This window comes from Mustela putorius, unplaced genomic scaffold (genome assembly GCF_011764305.1).
Source record: "Mustela putorius furo isolate JIRA1106 unplaced genomic scaffold, ASM1176430v1.1 tig00003834_pilon_pilon_pilon, whole genome shotgun sequence".
Classification (NCBI taxonomy): domain Eukaryota; kingdom Metazoa; phylum Chordata; class Mammalia; order Carnivora; family Mustelidae; genus Mustela; species Mustela putorius.
Window position 1 is genome coordinate 79,575,042 of NW_025421987.1, and position 17,818 is coordinate 79,592,859.

Below are 17,818 nucleotides of genomic sequence, written 5' to 3' on the forward strand. Positions count from 1 at the left end.
CAGAGCCCATAAATTTTGGGTCCCCCCCCCCGGATATATTTGGAACAGATGGCTTACAGTTGTTTTGTTATTTATTTGGGAGAGATGTTTTTTTTCCCCAAACCTCATGAGCATCATAACAACAGTAAAGGATTCACAAAGTACAGATAAATGTGTTTCAGAAGCAGAAGTTTTTTAAGCACCTGGAGCTTAATTTCATCTGACAGTAGCCAGGGGCAGTGCTCTGCGATGTTTCCACAGAAATGGGGGCTGTGGGTGGAGAGCTCTGAGTGAGGAGGAGCAATACGCTGGGGTCAGATCCAAGTTTTACACTAAGGGGAGCATTCTCTTCCATCCTAATGAGTGTAGTGTATTCACTCCACGAACGTGTATGGAACATCTTCTGAAAACAACGCTCTCTTTACCCTCACTACAATTCAATCTCCCCATATAAAAGAACAATCCCAGTACTAGTTCTATCAAAACTCATTTTGAGGGGCACCTGGGTGGCTCAGTGGGTGAAAGCCTCTGCCTTCGGCTTGGGTCATGGGATAGAGCACCACATCGGTCTCTCTGCTCAGCAGGGAGCCTGCTTCCTCCTCTCTCTCTGCCTGCTTGTGATCTCTGTCTGTCAAATAAATAAATAAAATCTTTAAAAAAAAAAAGTACTCATTTTAAATAACATATCGAGAAAGGGGAGGAGGGACAAAGCAGAACTTTTGGTTTGAATAGGCATAGATTATAGCAAGTTCCTGATGGGGACATCCAAACTGGACATCCAAACTGGATGTTTCCCTATAGATCACTGTACTTCAGTGGCCTCGCTTTAAAGAGAAGAACCTGCAGCTCAGAGAGGCGAGGCCACCACTTGTCTAGTTGCAAAATCAGTAACTGACTCATTTTGCCAGGTTTCCGATTCAATTATGTATTTTGAAGATGACATGATCACTCAGTCTCTTTTCTTTTCCAAGATTATTTATTTATTTATTTATTTATGTGACAGAGAGAGAGAGAGAGCACAAGCAGGGGGAACAGCAGGGAGAGGAAGAAGCAGGCTCCCCACTGAGCAGGGGTCTGATACTGGGGCTCAATCCCAGGACCCTGGGATCGTGATCTGAGGTGAAGGCAGACGTTTAACTGACCGAGCCATCCAGGCACTTTTGACATGATCACTCTTAATAAGAAGCAGAACCCAAACTGCTTAATACATGTCTATCCAAGGCAGATCTAAGATCTGCCTATGTGTGGGGGTGGTGGCAGGACCTGGGAAGCAGGGGAAGGTGGCGGAGACCTGACACCTCTGTATGTGTGGAGAGCTGGGCGAGGTGCTTTCATTCTTGATCTCTTCACGTCCTTGTTACAACTGTGTGAGATTAGTGTTGTTGGTTTCCATTTTCCAGACGATGATCGTGAGGCCCAGAGTGACTAAGAAATTTACCCAGATGCACACATTTTGTGAGTCATGGACTTAGGATCTGAACTTCTTTCTGCCTCCAAATTCTTTGCTCTTTTCACTGTACCTTAATTATTGCCTGTTAGAGGATGTTATGCATTTCTTCACAAAGGAGTCCAATTTTTGCCGGCCACCTGGTTTTTATGACTGTCCAGATTGATTTTTCTCTTAAATTTATGTTTCGCAACTGTGGGCTTTTTTCCTTTCCATTTATCTCTTTTTTCAGTCATGAGGTTGGAAAAAATGAGAACTATGCTGGCTTTGTTTGGGCTGAGAACATTCCAAAATATTTGGCTGTACCTCAAAACCCTGTTAAAATAATATTATTTATAACTTTCTGCCTGGTCAATTTTATTTTAGGTTTGGCTATTTCCCACAGGAGGCTGTTCTTTCTCCTTGATGGTAGGTTTGCTGCTTGAAAGCTTTGGTCACACAACATTTTCCAAGGGCAATTCAGGTCCTTGCCTTCCTGATGAATGGAAACTTGTTAGACAATTGTCCCTACCACTCTGAAGTAGCTAATTGCAGGATCTCACTCTCTGGAGCTGTGGGGTGGAGTGTTGGCGGGGAGAATGCCATCTGTTTACATGTGAGCCATCAACTCCAGTCACAAAGCATGACCTGTCCAACCCCATGATAGATCGTATTTTAGAACTGGGCTTTGGTGTGCCATGCTGTTTCCCAGAATGCTTTCAGAGGAATATAGTTAATTTCTTCTACATTTCTCCTCAGGATGGCTATTATTGTTAGCAGATTTGTTTAGCTGCCTTAGCAGCTTGGGACCTTTCATTGACTTTTGAGCAGATGATTTGATTTTCAGGCAGAGAGGAGGGAAAAGGCAGCTAGCAGAATCATGACAATGGAACACCCTCCATGAAGGGTGGGGAGGCAGGCTTCCGACAGAGCGTATCTGAAAAGAAGACCTGTCTGCCTCCGTGTATAACTGAATGATGGCAAAGCAAAGTGAATCATGGAGGCCAAGGATTTCTTACTTAGAAATTTAAACAAATACGGTTTCTCTGAAAGGCCATTCCCTTTCAGACAAAAATGGGGGTCAACGGAGCAGCAATTCACAGAGAAGTGACAGGGCCTCACTCCTGGGAGTTGCTCACCTAAAGGGAATATGAAGGAAGAAGAGAGACACTGAATGGTTAACCCCCCCACCCCAAGATGGTTACATAACTGCTTAAATTCCACAATTTGTGGATTCATGGCCTCATTTCAGTCTTTAGAGACATTCTTACCCCTGCAGTCACTAGTGGCCACCCCTTTACATTTCTCCATCTCCCTGGCTCCCTGGTAGCTAAACACCTATTGATTTTCCCAGAACCCCAAGCTCTCTCTGTAATAGGAAGATTTGGTGGACATCCCGTCAGATGCAAAGGAAAGCCTCTGCCAGGCTGAGCATTAGAACATGGTGTTTTAATAGAAATGTGAAATATTGATGTAATTATAAATCAATGAAAACCCAGAGGGAAAGAGAATCTCATTTGAGAGAAGATCTTTAAGTTTTTTTCCTCCCTCTTTTTTTTTTTTTTTTCTTGTAAAGAAAAATTGAATCAGGGAGCCAAATTTACGAGGTAAAAACTGTCAACAAAGTATTCCTAGCTGTTGCTGGGGCTGAGAAAAAGAAAGCCAAATCATGCATGCAGTGTGAGTATGTGAAATGACACATTTTAATATACTAGTTAGGGGGTCAAAAATACCTCCCCTCTTTCACTTATGTTTCTGGATGTTGGCCAAAATTGTTATTGTTTTAATTATTTTGCCCGTGATTTTCTCTTATGCCTCTTTCCAAATCCCCTATTTTCTCCTAATTTTGCCTCTGTGTCCTAGATATTGGTGCACTGCCAGGGTACCTTTTGAGGTCTTGAAGGCTCATGCTAGTTTGCTTAACATAATGGCTATAACTCATGATACAGAACCAGATGGAGAACTGTTGTAACAGCGTTGCAGTGCCCCCACTGGGGCACGTTGCCAATCGAGGACTAAGTCAGAGAGTATCACTTAATGGGGGTAATGTACAAGGGCATAAAAAGTCACACAGAGATCACAGGATTGTCCATTAAGTTGGGTGGAGCTGCAGCAAGTAAATTTATCACTCGTCATAGCCTGGATCTGTCCCTCATCATGGTGGGGTTGTTTCTTCACACGGGACGTAGCTAATCTTTGCCAACTTCTTTTAGAAATTCTGAACTTGCTGAGGGAGAGTGCAGAAGCATGAGAGCTGGAAGGGCAGATATGTGTGGGAGAGAAATGAACAATGGATTGAGACTGAGCAAGAGAAAAATATGTTATTGTTGTTTTTTAATATGCTTGTTTTGACATCATTTTCCAAGAAAGTTATCAGGAAGAAATTTTCACAACCAGTTACCCAAGATTATGAAGAAAATAATGAGTTGTGTTACCCAAGTGATGCAAAGATAGGAACATGTGAATATAAACAATCCCATTTATGGTGGTGGTAAGGGGACTTAATCAGGTGCCTTGTGCCAATATGCTCATAGTTTTTCTTGTTTCTTTTTCTAATAAAAAACAATAAAAAACTTGTCTGTTTTAAAATAATTACTCAAGACTAATAAGGGTAATGTTTTGCAATGTATGTGGCTGATTTCATGTGTTTTTGAAATTTCTTTCATGTTTCCAACTATATATATATATATATATACATATATATATATATATATACACACACACACACACAAAACTTACTTTGTACTTCTAGAAAGTTCAAAGGCAAGCAGAGTCCCTGTTCTGAGCTATCACCAATTCTGACAGCCTCACTTCTACCATCATACCTGCCTCCGGACATCACTTGCTTTTGGTTTATAACTTAATGGAAGATGGGAGGCAGTAGGTCCATTTCTGGAATCTTCCTTGGAAATTCAGCCACCATGGGCAAATAGAAAGATATTCCTCAAATCAGGAGTTTGGAAGTGTGAAGAAGCAGTACTTTCCTTCTCTTGCCTCCAGCTTAGTTAGGAATTTTATATATTATTTTATTAAAATTGTAGTGCACTGTTAAAAACTGTACCGAATGATTATAAATTGTGGACTGGAGGTGAAAAAAGAGAGCACCTGCTAGATGTAAGAGATATCCTCAGGGATCTAAGAAATGGAATATTTATAAAAATTATAATGTGTACTCTTCCTTAAAACCATAGTTAATGAAAGAATTTAACATTCTTAATATCATGTAGTGACTTGGTTTTGGAGAAATTTGTTCTGAACTGCCCGTAGAAATTACATGGGCATCTAAGCCAGGATGTCTCTATAGCATAAAGTAGACACAATCCTGAGTCTCCACTACAATTTGAAGTAAATAGATCTACCTTCAGGTTGGAGGAAAACAGAACATAAGGATTGCTTTATATTTGTAATTTCAAATGGAAATATCGCTTAATGAATTTAAGCTTTGCCAAAGGCCCACTTAATTATGTTTACTTGGCTTAAGAAAATTTGCCTTGGAAGGATGGGAAGGAATTAAAATTGAGAAGCATTTGCCCTTCCAAAGGTTTTCCAATTGTCTAGATCTGGAATTTTTAGAAGATGATATGTATTCTCTGAAGCGACTGAGTCATGTAGGTCAAAATTCCCCATGGAGAACATGCTTAGACATATCCTAAATTATTTAGAAAGAGGCTCAATACTTCTATTACTAAGAGAGTTTGTGGGTCCTTATGCAATCAGTACAGAATGTAGCAAGAAGGTGTCCACCAAAAAAGGTGCAAATAGCATCACCTTCAATGCATGTTTGATTAAATCCATATATAACCTATTTGATTAGCACTCACTATGACTAAACCAAGAGACATCTGTAAATGTAGGCCGGGAAAGTCTTGATAGCACCTAAAACTCCAATCAAGGAAACTTACTAGAGAGGCAGAACTAGAATATGATTGTGATATAGTAATCTGGTTTAACCAGTTTTATGATACATTTTTTATTGAAAGACAGTATTGAGAGAAGAGAGATGGTTAACCTGGAATAATTTTTTAAAAAGTGTCAAGAAGTAAGATTTGTCAGAATAGCTCTATACTTTTCCCTAGAGGGAAAGAATGTTCGTGCTAGTCCTGCAGATTCCCCAGACAAACTCCTGCAGATTTGGCAGGCAAATTCTAGAGTGTGGAGAAATGCATCTGGCCTTTGTAGTTTAATGAAATACATCAAGATCATCTACCTGAAGCGAGTTACTGATTATAAATCAGCTTCCTCTGAGTATTGTCTTACAGGAGAAGAATGTCTGACTAACTGATGTCAACTTTCTTGTCTTCTTGGTAGATCTTTTTCTCTTCATACATTGATAACTGACTTGCTGGCTTTTTATGCTTTGATTAGTGAGAGTTGGTTCTCCTGAGCCAGATCACTTCTAAATACAAAGATAACATTGAATTTTTTTTCAAAGATTTTATTTATTTGACAGAGAGAGAGAGAGAGAGAGAACGAAGCAGGGGAGCAGCAGAGGGAGAGGGAGAAGCAGGCTCCCTACTTAGCAGAGAGCCTAATGTGGGGCTCCATCCCAGGACCCTGAGATCATGACCTGAGAGGCAAAGGCGGGAAGAGAATGACTGAGCCACTTAGGTGCCCCAATAACATTGAATTTTAAAGTTAATGTGTGGTGATCCCCAAGCTCTCTGCTCTTTCCTAGGTATCCAAGAGGCTTCCCTGGTATTCCTGCCATTGCAACTTGCCCTGCTCACTGAGTGTTCTCAACTCAGTAAAGCAGAGCTGCCTGGGTGGCTCAGTCGGCTGAGTCTGCTTTGGCTCAGGTCATGATCCCAGAGTTCTGGGATCAAGCCCTGCTTCAGGCTCCCTTCTCAGTGCGGTGCCTGCTTTTCTCTCTGCCTCTGCTGGTCTCCCTGCTTATTCTCTTACTCTCTGTCTAGTAATAAATAAAATCTTAAAAAAAAAGACTCAGTAAATTAATTTCCCAGAGAAAAGAATAGAGGTAGAGAAAGACTCAGGTAGCATAAAACAGTGTTTGAGAAAAAAATCAAACGCAAATGGAAAAGACATTGTAAGAAAAATAAGTTGGAGAAAATAGAAGAAGAAAAGGATTTTTAATACATACTTTATACTTTTAATATTATATATTTTTTTATATTTTCCAGGCTATATACAATGAAAATACATTGCAATTGGAATTGCGAAATAGAATAAAATCAGAATATTAAAATAAAAATAGACAGATTATAAATGCTTGACTCTTTCTGGTCATTTATCATCCTAACCTTACATTTACGTGAACAATCTCTTTGATCAGATCCAAACATTTACTGGATATCTAGCATGTACAGGTACTGTGGCAGGCATTTTATACACTATTTCATGGAACTGTTTGACCCCCCTTCCCTCCCAAAAAACCCAACAACTAGTCAATTCAGTCAAAGGAGTATTCAGAAGGACTATTTTCCTTTAATCCTGAGACTATCTTTTAAATGACCTCAAAAAACCTGCTTTAGTTCCTCTTGCCTCCTAACCGCCATAACATGAAATATCAATTAATTATTTTATTTTTAATTTTTTTACAATGGAAAAACAGTAAAAGGTTTGACTGGATTCTTCACTGTACAAGAGAGTGACAATTCAGCACCTCAGTGGACTCAGCCCTGAAGAGATTAAATGCTTGCCAAAGAGCTCAAGTCAATATCTTGAGAGCCTCAGGCAAGGGACAGTTTTCTCTCCCTATCTAATAAAGAAATAACACTTTTCCTTTACCCTTCCTTTGCGTCAAATATATTAAATTAATGTATATGCGCATGTGTGTGTCTGTCTGTGTGTGTGTTTTAATATCTCCTGCAGGTTTGATCAGTGTCTTCATTCCTTCTCTTTAGCTGACTTGATCCCTCCAGGGGTCTCCTCTTTATAGTTTCTTTGCAGAAAATCTCCCTGCCTGGCCAGGGGCCTGGAGGACCATCTCTACTCTAGGGCCTTATGGTTCTCTTTGAATCACACTGGTTTCTTTCCTCTATTCCTACTACTTTTAGTAAGACATACAATATTTTCCATACTGATTGCTTTCTTGGTGATTATGTAATATTTCTGCTTTCATTACTTTATACTGCAAAGTCCTTTTAGGTCAAACTATAGTTATTGGGGAAAGAGACCAATGCCAAGATATTATTAAATTACTTTAACCAAACGAATTGTTTTAATGAATGTAACCTTAATTACGGCAATTAAAAAAAAACAACTTTTGAATTGAAGAGCTTTTGCAAAAATAAGACTATTATGGGAGGGGAAAGCAAGGAATAATATCATTCTCATTTTAAAACACAGTCAAATTTAAATTGCATTGGTAAAATAGAAATATTGTGGTTTATGAGTCTGGGACCTGGGTTCCAGTTCTGGCTTTGCTCCTAAGTGATATTAAGGAGAGCTCTTTAGCTCTCTGGTTCTTCATTTCCTTCTCTAAAAAACAATTGAACTAAATGACTTTTAGGATCTCTAGCAGTTAGTTCTAAGACTCTCTAAGGTACCATGTTATAAATCAAAGTCCTTTTAGACGTAAAATTATTCTGAAATTTTGTGTTTTAGAGGCCATGTTATGGGTCTCATATCAAATAAATTGCTGTGGAGCAACATTACTATGTTGAACTCACATACTGTAGGTATGAATGTATGCTACAGCAAACTTCAAATAGCATAGATAAAACTGTTTTGAGAAGACTCACTTGTTCTATCTTCTGAGAACAGTGTTGTCCAGTAGAACTATAACGTGAACCATATATATATATAGATAGATAGATAATTAAAATTTTCTAGTAACCACATTAAAAAAGTAAAAGTGAGATTAACTTAGATGTTTATTTTAACCTGATATATTCAAAATATTACTGCTTCAACATGCAATCAATATAAAATTTTTTAATGAGCTATTGTTTTCTTTTTTATAAGAAATTAATTCTTGGAAGGCTGGGGAATATTTAAACTTAGAGCATACCTCAGTTGGGGTTAGTAACATTGCAAGGGTCAATAGCCACATGTGGCTAGTAGCTACCACATATTGGTCAGTGCAACTTTCTAGACAGATTATTTCCATCTAATCATAACTTTAAATGCTATGTATTAAAAATATAAGAAAAAAAAAGACTCCACAACTTTGTACTCAACTGAATTTCAGTGAATCTTTTGAGAAGATTATGTTTGCCCAGGTTTTGACAATGTGGCCAGTTTCCCACAGCACAAACTGCAGGGACGTCAATCATCTCTTAGAGAATGTAGGTCATGCAACGAATCCCAATTATCCAGCTTCCATGACAGGGGCTGTGATGGCTTTGCCTAGAATTTAAAAAATGGACTCAACTTGAAAGTGACATATTTCATCGTGTTCATTGAAAAACTGATGCCTTATCAGAAAACCTATTTTTCTACAGCCTCCAGAATACTGACCACTGCAAACAGATTTGTACAGGGTTTGTATATTCTGCAAACAGTTCTTTCTGCAAGCCCCAAAGAAGAGAAAGTTAATCCAGATTTATGTTTTATTGAAAATATTTTGTGTAATGTTGGACTGAAAGCTTAAATAGAGATGTTACACAATAATTAGTTTTTTGAGCAAAAACATTTAAACATGCTTCTTTTTCTCTCTGTCCCATATTTATATTTTAAAATGGAAATATGAGACATTTTGTGAAATTTTCAGTAGAGAAGATCTATAACTAGGTTTGAATTAGATTTGAAGCATACATCCATGAGGTCCCAGTCAATTAAACAGAGACCATCTCTGTGAAATGTCTTCTTCTTATCATTATTATCAACATATAATGCGTTATTTGCTTCAGGGGTACTCTGTGAAATGTCTTTAAAGAGGAGGTGTTACAGGGGTACCTGGGTGGCTCAGTCAGTTAAACATCTGCCTTCAGGTCAGGTCATGATCCCAGGGTCCTGGGATAAAGCCCTGCATGGGGCTGCCTACTCTGTTGGGAGTTTGCTTCTTCCTCTACCTCTCCCCCCACACACTCCTGCTTGTGCTTTCTCTCTTGATAACTCTGTCTCCCAAATAAATAAATAAATAAATAAAATCTTTAAAAAAAAAAAAAGAGGGGGTATTGCACAAAGAAAACTGTTTTCCTCACCAACTTTCCTAGTGTATCTGAGTCATATAACTTAGATTCAAATCAAGTTCTTTTCAGAGTTTTAAACTGTAGAGAACTTCTAAATGAATTAGTCTTCACTTCCTAACCAACTACGCAGAACACTCACAATGAAATGCAAATGTCATGCATCCAGGGAGTGAAAGACTTCAGGATTCTTACCCTTGAATCCCAATCCAGTTCTAATTTTAAGACCTCAAATCCGTCAAGTACTTAATCTCCACAGAGGTTATGGAGTTTCAAGGTGCTTAAACATCAAAAAAGTTAAGCAGACATAAACTTTTCGAGTTGTCAGGGACTTGCAGATTTCTTCTAGTCCAGCGAGTCCTAACTTTGACCAACAGTGCTGGAATCATCTGTGGTACTGATCATAAATACGGATTTCTGGCTATTTTCTTCATCTCACCTCAGGATTTCTCAGAGGAGGTCTTGGGATTGTCATATTTATCAAATCCCTCAGGTGATCTTCTGTTAGGTCAGGGTGGAGACACCCCATCTTCTGTCCTGCAACTCAGAAAATAGAAAATGAAAGAATTTCAAGTGTTTGCCTTGTATCTCATGGCTTAGCCGATGTCTTGCCTCGGGTCCAGCACCCATTCGTGTATTCCTCTAAATGATCCAGTCTCCTTGAATTATATTCCATACCATATACTGAACTAATAAAAGGAATTCCTTTTCAACAATGAGGATTTTACTAAATGGATTCATTTGAATTAAAGTTAAACAGATTCCTCTTCCTCAGTTGTTTAACCAAGATTTCATTATCAAACTTTGCAATGGTGTTCTTCAGAGAAACTTGCAAGCCAGTTTTCCTAATCCCTTCTTTCATTGTTAAGGTATGTGAAGTTTAAGATCATGTAAGAAGATCCTCATAGGGGTGCCTGGGTGGCTCAGTGGATTAAAGCCTCTGCCTTCAGCTCAGGTCATGATCCAAGAGTCCTGGGATCGAGCCCCACATCGGGCTCTCTGCTCAGGGGGGAGCCTGCTTCCTCCTCTCTCTGCCTGCCTCTCTACCTGCTTGTGATCTCTCTCTGTCAAATACATAAATAAAAAAAAAATCTTAAAAAAAAAAAAAAAGAAGATCCTCATATATTTTTCTGTGGCAGCTGGAATCATTTAGGTGGTTTATGTAAATTTTATGCAAATTTAACACATTTTTATGCCCCCAAACTTATGGTGGTCATAACTATTTTATTCACCAAAAGTTGGGCTTCAGCAAGATCCTACTGAAGACTGATGATCTATGCGGCCTCCTTCTGCCTGGCTTTTTGTGACATTTATCATCATCCTACTTGGATACCCAAAGACTTGCAATATGTTACTATAGGGCTGAAATAAGACCCTGATTTTCCTCCAACCGAGGCTAAACTATACGGAAAGCATGTAGAAGATCATTCCATGGAGCTGCCATTCTCATTCCCCCTACAACTCATCTTGATTCATTTATGCCACAGAGTACCAGTCGTTTAGACTACAATTTCACTGAGTAAAAAGACACACCCTAATATGTACGGAAAGTATTACTAAATTGTATTAGATTTAAAAGGGACTGTTTGCCAGCAGCTAAAGGTAGATAGAATAAGTTCCTGACAATGCAGCTCTAGAGAAAATCTTAAGGGGTGATGATTTCATTAATTTTCAGAGCTTTACAGCCAACTGGCAGAGGTTTTTCTATGCCATTGTGGCTTACTGCCTTTGAAATTTCTTTCTTTTCTTAAATTAACCTGTGTTAAAAATGATACAATAGCAATAATAGTGAAACAAAATTAACCTCTTTATATAATCTTAAATCATCTTAACTAACTTAAGTAATAGTACACTGAGTTTATAATGCTGCAATGTACCTGTTATTAGGAACATTTATAGATCCTCATATTAGTTTTATCAACAGATAAATAACATTTAGAAAATTGAGTCATATATACATAAAGTATAAAGAAACTTCTAGCCTGAAGAAGGAATTCCCCCATTTAAATCTTATATCCTGTATAGGACCCTGTATATTTCTGTATTAAATCCAATGCCTAGTTGTCTTACTTGTGGTAGAAAGAGAACCAAGCCTGGAACCAGAGGGTTCTAGTTTAGGTGATGGTTCTATCACTTTACTTATGTGACTTTAGGCTAATAACAGAACCTCTCTGGGCCTCAGTTTTCTTATTTGCAAAATGGGGATATTAATATTAATGTTACCTTCTTCACATGGTGTTTTAAAAATAAAATAATAAATGTGAGTGACTGGCAGAAAAACTTTATTCCCCAGAATCCAAAGGAGTTTGTCTTGTGTAGGGAAAAGAAAAAAAAAATCCAAGGAAGTGGTTCTGCTATAAAGCCTACACTTTCTATAGTAACTGCCAGGGAAGCACCGGATTAGAACAAATGTGTCTGAGAAACAAGAGGGAAGGAGGACACAGAAGGGAAAAGAGAAGACAAGGGAGAGGGGGTGTCAGGGCACCAAAAGCATAGCATTCCTAGGAAAGAGAGGGTAGAAGTTTCCATGTGAAAAGGATGGATAGACGAAGGTATGGATGGATGAATGCACAGATAGACAGATGGACTGACTAGGTAAGTTCCTGTACCATTTTTTAAGAAAATGATGAGTCAAGGTCTACTTTGGGGTAGCTGCTCACTGAGGCATCGGGGCAGTCCAGAATTCTTTCAGCTTAACATGTAGATATTGTCACTATTGAGCTTTTGTACAAATGCCAATATTTCTGTTTCTTAGATGTGGCTGCTGGTAGGTGAGTGGCTCTTTTAGAATGATCCCCAATCCACTCCTAGAAGTATGACCTTCTTGATGTTGTATTGAAATCTTCTGATTCTGGTGAGTGTTACCTTGGATCCTAACTCTGTTCAGAGTCACAGGATACTTTCCTTCTCTTTGATGTAGGGCAGCATCACTCCAAACAAGCTCAATCCTCGATAAGGTTGGAGAGCTATAGTATGTGCATTAGTTCATGACTGTCAAGTGTTGAAGGCCTCCACACAACATTATAAATATGTTAAACTGGGAGTTAACTTCTCCTTTATCTTCTGATATTCTGATACAATTTCCCAAACCTTGCACTAGTCAGGTTTTGGGGGTTCATCACACAACTCAAAATTTACAAGATGTCAACATCTCACTATAGGACCAAACGGGCCAACAAAAAGCCCATTTTTATACAGCATGTTCATGAAGTGGCGCACTAAGTTATTTTGTAATAGGGTAGCTTTCTATAGTATAGTGTTTTCATGGAAAAATGGAATCGTCATGAAAAACCTATCTTCTACATTTTCAATGATGTAAAGGATAATTCTTTTACTCCAGTCATGTATCATTCATTCATTCAATATCCATCTACTTCTTTATCTATTCGTCATTCACTCATCAAACACTTACTTAGTTTCTACTAGTTCCTAGGCATTTGGCTAGGTGCTAGTGCTAGAGATAGGGAGTAAGTGAGATATGGTTCGTTGAGCCTAAAATAATCTGGTCATCAAGAATTTAAATTAAGAGGCCAGGAGGAGGTATCAGAATGGGGATGAGAAAGAGTTTTCAACAATGAAGAACTATAGGTAAAAGAAGGAAAACTGGAATTGAGGTGGAAATACCAGGGGGATAGGCATGTGTCCATATGGAGGTGTGACCCACCAACTTTATAAACCTGTGGCCTTGGAAGAATTATATTGCTCCAACTTCTTTATCACAAGAGGAAACAGGTCCTTGAGGCATACAGGGCAAGGCAATGTCTCTTTGAGACTAGACCTTTCCGGTGTTTGGGTGTAATTCCAGATCCCCTCATCTTGTTAGTGGAAGGCATCACATAACTGGGGACTACCTATTCCCTGTAGGATTTTATTTTATTATGTTTTGATGCTATATAGAGTAGTATACTTTTTGTTTTCTATTACCAATGTATAATGTCATAGAATTATATATCATATAATATTCTATAGAAGAATAATTTATCCATTCAACTGCTCTTTAGTTAAATCTAGTTCTCTCCATATGAAAAAAAGAAAAATTAACCCCATTCCTTTCCTTTCTAGAAGGCATTTATAATTTTCCATACTAGTTGTTTACTAATCAGTATCCCAAGAGTTTAAGTGTTCTAAATGGTACCCTCCTAATTTTTAAAAACTAGGATGGTTGCAGAATTTTCTTATTTAAGTCTCATAAAAAATCTAGCGAAGACGCTGGTAAAAATGACATATCATTTTACGTCTAAATTTAGTGACAGACATTTAGCCAAGTTTATTTTTCACCGGATACTGAAGTTCACAGATTTTTCTAAAAAGAGTGGTAAGGTCTAAATTACCATGCAGCCAAGAATTTAAAGGAAGAGATGAAATAAAGTGACCTTTTACTCTATGCATTTGAGCATCAAATTGGGCAAATCCTTTTTACAAAGTCCCCACTTTTTTTTCCTCCCTTTACAGAAAATATTGGCCTCAGAGTACCCAGTAAATTACTAGACCAAAGGCAATTCCAGTCTTTTGATTCTTGGCCTGATTTTCCTCCTATATTCCCAGTGTGGATTTAAGGGTCTTGTGTACACATTAAAGCAGAACCTAATAGAGATGTAAAAAGGGAGAAAGAAAAAGGAAACAGGGAAAGAAAATAAAAGACAATGCAGTAATCTCTCCTTTGATGAGCTCTGGATGTACATAAGGGTGTGGTTAAAAAGTGAGTCATTATACCACTGCCTACTCCCTTTGTGGAAAAGACAATGATACTATGGAACTAATGCAGCTAGAGAGGCGTTTATGTAACTATTAGCCTCTGAAACAATAGACAGGCAGGAGTGTATTGTTCTGGAAAATGTTCAAAGAGGAGGAGTCATTTTGTCCTCTTTAAAATTTAATATCTACTTTTTTCCCTGTATCATTTGGAGGAAGATCCCTTTTTTTTTCTTTTCTTAAGCAAAATAAGTGTTTTGCACTAGTAGGTAGTGAGTGAATTCTTCTTGCCAGCAGGAAGAAAAGCAATTTTTGAATGCCAAATATAGCTCCTTTGTGTGAAAATATCACATAGCCAGAGACATTTTAGAGAAGAAAGGAAAGATACATGTTCTGAATTAATATTTTTTAAATGTACAGGGAGAGGAATGTTAGCAATGGAACAGGAAGAAATTGACATAAATAGCCTGAGAAGAAACAAATCATCTTATCTACAGTCACGGCAGCCCCAAAGTCAGAATGTTTATCCTGTCTGCAGTGCTCATGGCATTTTCTGTGATCTCAGAAGGATAATTCATCCTCCCAGGCCATGTCTATGGGAGATAGGTGTTTCTAATCATCCTGTTTAGTTCAAGACATTTCTTCTTTTCCTTGCCTTCCACTTCTGGTTTCAGTGTAAGATCACCAACTGGGCAAAGCATGAGTTACCCTGGACACAAAAGATGGCCCTGGTGCTGGGGACAGAGGTAGAATCCTCTCATACATGGCTGTCTTTAAGTCTTCAAATTGTACTGACACCTTTGGGATTCATACACCCTGAGGAGTCTCTTCATCCATTATTTACATAGAGCAGGCAATCAGCCAGTTACAAAGAGGATTGATGGAGGTGGTGGACATTGATGACTTTCATCCACCCATATCTTTTCCTCCTTCATTTGACAATAACATATGCTTTGCCTTTGACACACTAACCTCCCTGTCCCATGTGATCCTGGTTATACTGGCAGTCCAGCTATCCTGCCTTTCTTCCCATAGATATGTGATCCAAACCTGAACAGTGAGATACTCTCTCAGGAACTTGAATCTTGAGTGGAATGACCCAAAAATGGAACATGATCACTGAATCAGTTTGCTAGTGGTACTTTGAAGAGAGTCCGCATTGATGCATTAATCCCCTCAACTAGACCATGTGAATTGTCCTGATTTCTTTTTGCCGAGGCTTGGCTAATCATTTTCCTTGATTCCATTAGTTATCTCACATCACTGCAATGAATTTGATTTTGGCCAGGACGGTTGCAACCAAAGATTCCTAACTACGGTAAGCAGAAATATTTCCTCGATATGACTCATCTCTTAGTAAGATACCTAGGTGAAAAGCTTATGTTGAAAATGTTCTTCCTTTTAGAAACTCATGCATTGGCTTGTATCTTCCCATTACCATTGTCTCAGTTTTATTCATTCATTCATGCATTTATTAAATTATATTGTCTTTTGTCCATTCATTTGTCGACTATCTACCATCTTCTAGGCACTAAGGGTATTCCCTTTAGGTATCTACATGACATACTTCTTCATCTCTCTAACTCTCTGCCTTAATGTCACCTTCTCAATGAGACCTATGACCTCCTTTCTCAGTCTACAGTTCCAGCCCCCTTATCCTGACTTTTTTTTATAGCAATTTCACCTTTTCAGAGACCATATAATTCACTTGTTTATTATAATGTATTCTTCTTCTTCTTCTTCTTCTTCTTATTATTATTATTATTATTATTATAGTTTGTTTATTGTCTATCTTCCTGAAATAAAGAACAAACTAAGAAAACTGGATTTTTTTTTTTTTTTTTTTTTTTGCCTTTTTCATTCTCGTACTCTCAGGACCTAGATTAGTGCCTGACATTTATTGAATAGGTGAAATATATTAGAATTTATTTAAGAGTACATAGATATATTGGGTACCTGGGTGGCTCATTCAGTTAGCATCTGCCTTCAGCTCAGGTCATGATCCTAGGGTATTGGGATCAGGCTCCCTGCTCAGCAGGGTGTCTGCTTTTCCCTCACTTCCTCACTCATGTTCTCTGTTGCTATTTCTGTCTGTCTCCCAAATAAATAAAATCTTTTTTAAAAAAAGTACATAGATATATACATTATGAAAGGAACATATTGTGACTTTTTATGTGCCAACTTGATGAGGCTGAACTCCATTCTTTAAAATTCCCTTTGCTCTACGTTTTCTATGAGTCTGGGCTGCAAGGTCGATTCTTGCAGGGAGTTTGTGGGGGTAGAAGTGAAGCAGCAGCTTTTTCATAGCTAGTCCTGTGTTGCTCACCTGCTAGCTCACCTCATCCTCATCAGTGTGTCAGCAGCTAGGCCCGCCCCTGATCCAACTCTTGTGGCTTTTCCTTCAGCATTGCTGACTCCTGAGCCACATGTGTGTTTTCTCTCCTTGACCAGGAGCCCCACCTTCTTCAGGATAGATACTCACACCACCAAGGTCAGAGACAATAAGAACATACACATTTTATAGTATCACAGACTCAAGTCATGCTTGTGATTCCAGCTTGTCTTTGATGCACTTTACATTAATATTCCCTTTCCAACTGGTTGCCTTGGACTTCAAGCTTCAATGTCAGATTGACGGACAGCCTTGGAGAGGCTGATTAACCGTCTCCCAGGATTGTATAAGGTTGAATCCTTTTTTTCTTTTTTTTTTAATCTATCTACCTACCTACACACCCATTCTAATGTCTGCATGCTGAATGAATTCTAGCCCCTGACTGATACAGATTTTGGAACCTGGAAATGAGATGAGGTGCTACCATAACAAAACTTAAAATGTGGAAGTGCCAGTGGATACAGGCACTTTGTGGAAGTTGGAAACACTGTAAGAATTTTGAGGACACTATTAGTAAAAGCTTCAAGTGCCTTGAATGTACTCTTCACAAAATTTTAAATTATGTGGTGGCTATCAGTGACAACTTTAAGGGATAGGAAAAAAAAGAAAACGATAGCTTATTGGAAACTGGAACAAAGGCAGAAATTTAGCAACACTCTTGCCTGTAGAAATCAAGAAAATAGAAATTTTGCCTAGTGAACCAAGCAGAGGAGATTTTCAAAGTGTTTACTCCCTGGTTTCCTCTTATTGTCTGAAGTAAGATGCAGAAGAGAGAAACTCAGGTAAGGCCTTGAAACAAACAAAAAAGTGAGAATATGGCTTTTGGAAAGATCTCAGACTCTTCATATGGTCCAGGATGCTGAAAGAAAAAAGGAAAAGAAAAGAAAAGAATGAAAGAAAGAAAGAAAGAAAGAAAGAAAGAAAGAAAGGAAGGGAGGAAGAAAAGAGGTAAGGATCAAATCCAGGACAATGCCAGAAATACATTGAAGGAAGATAAAATCCAGAGTATGGGCATGAAATATTTTATTCGAATCTCAGAAGGTCTAAAGTGGTGCCTCAGAGGAACTTGATTTAGATTGAAGGGCTCTAGAGAGATTAAGAATGTGCCGCAGAGGGTCCCTCGATCAAACTAATGCTAGGAAGTTTCAGGTCTCCATCCCTCAGTCATCTTAGCAGCAGCCAAGGTAGAGAGAGAGGAGTTTATCCAGAAGACATTGTGAGGTGGGGCTTTTTTCTTTT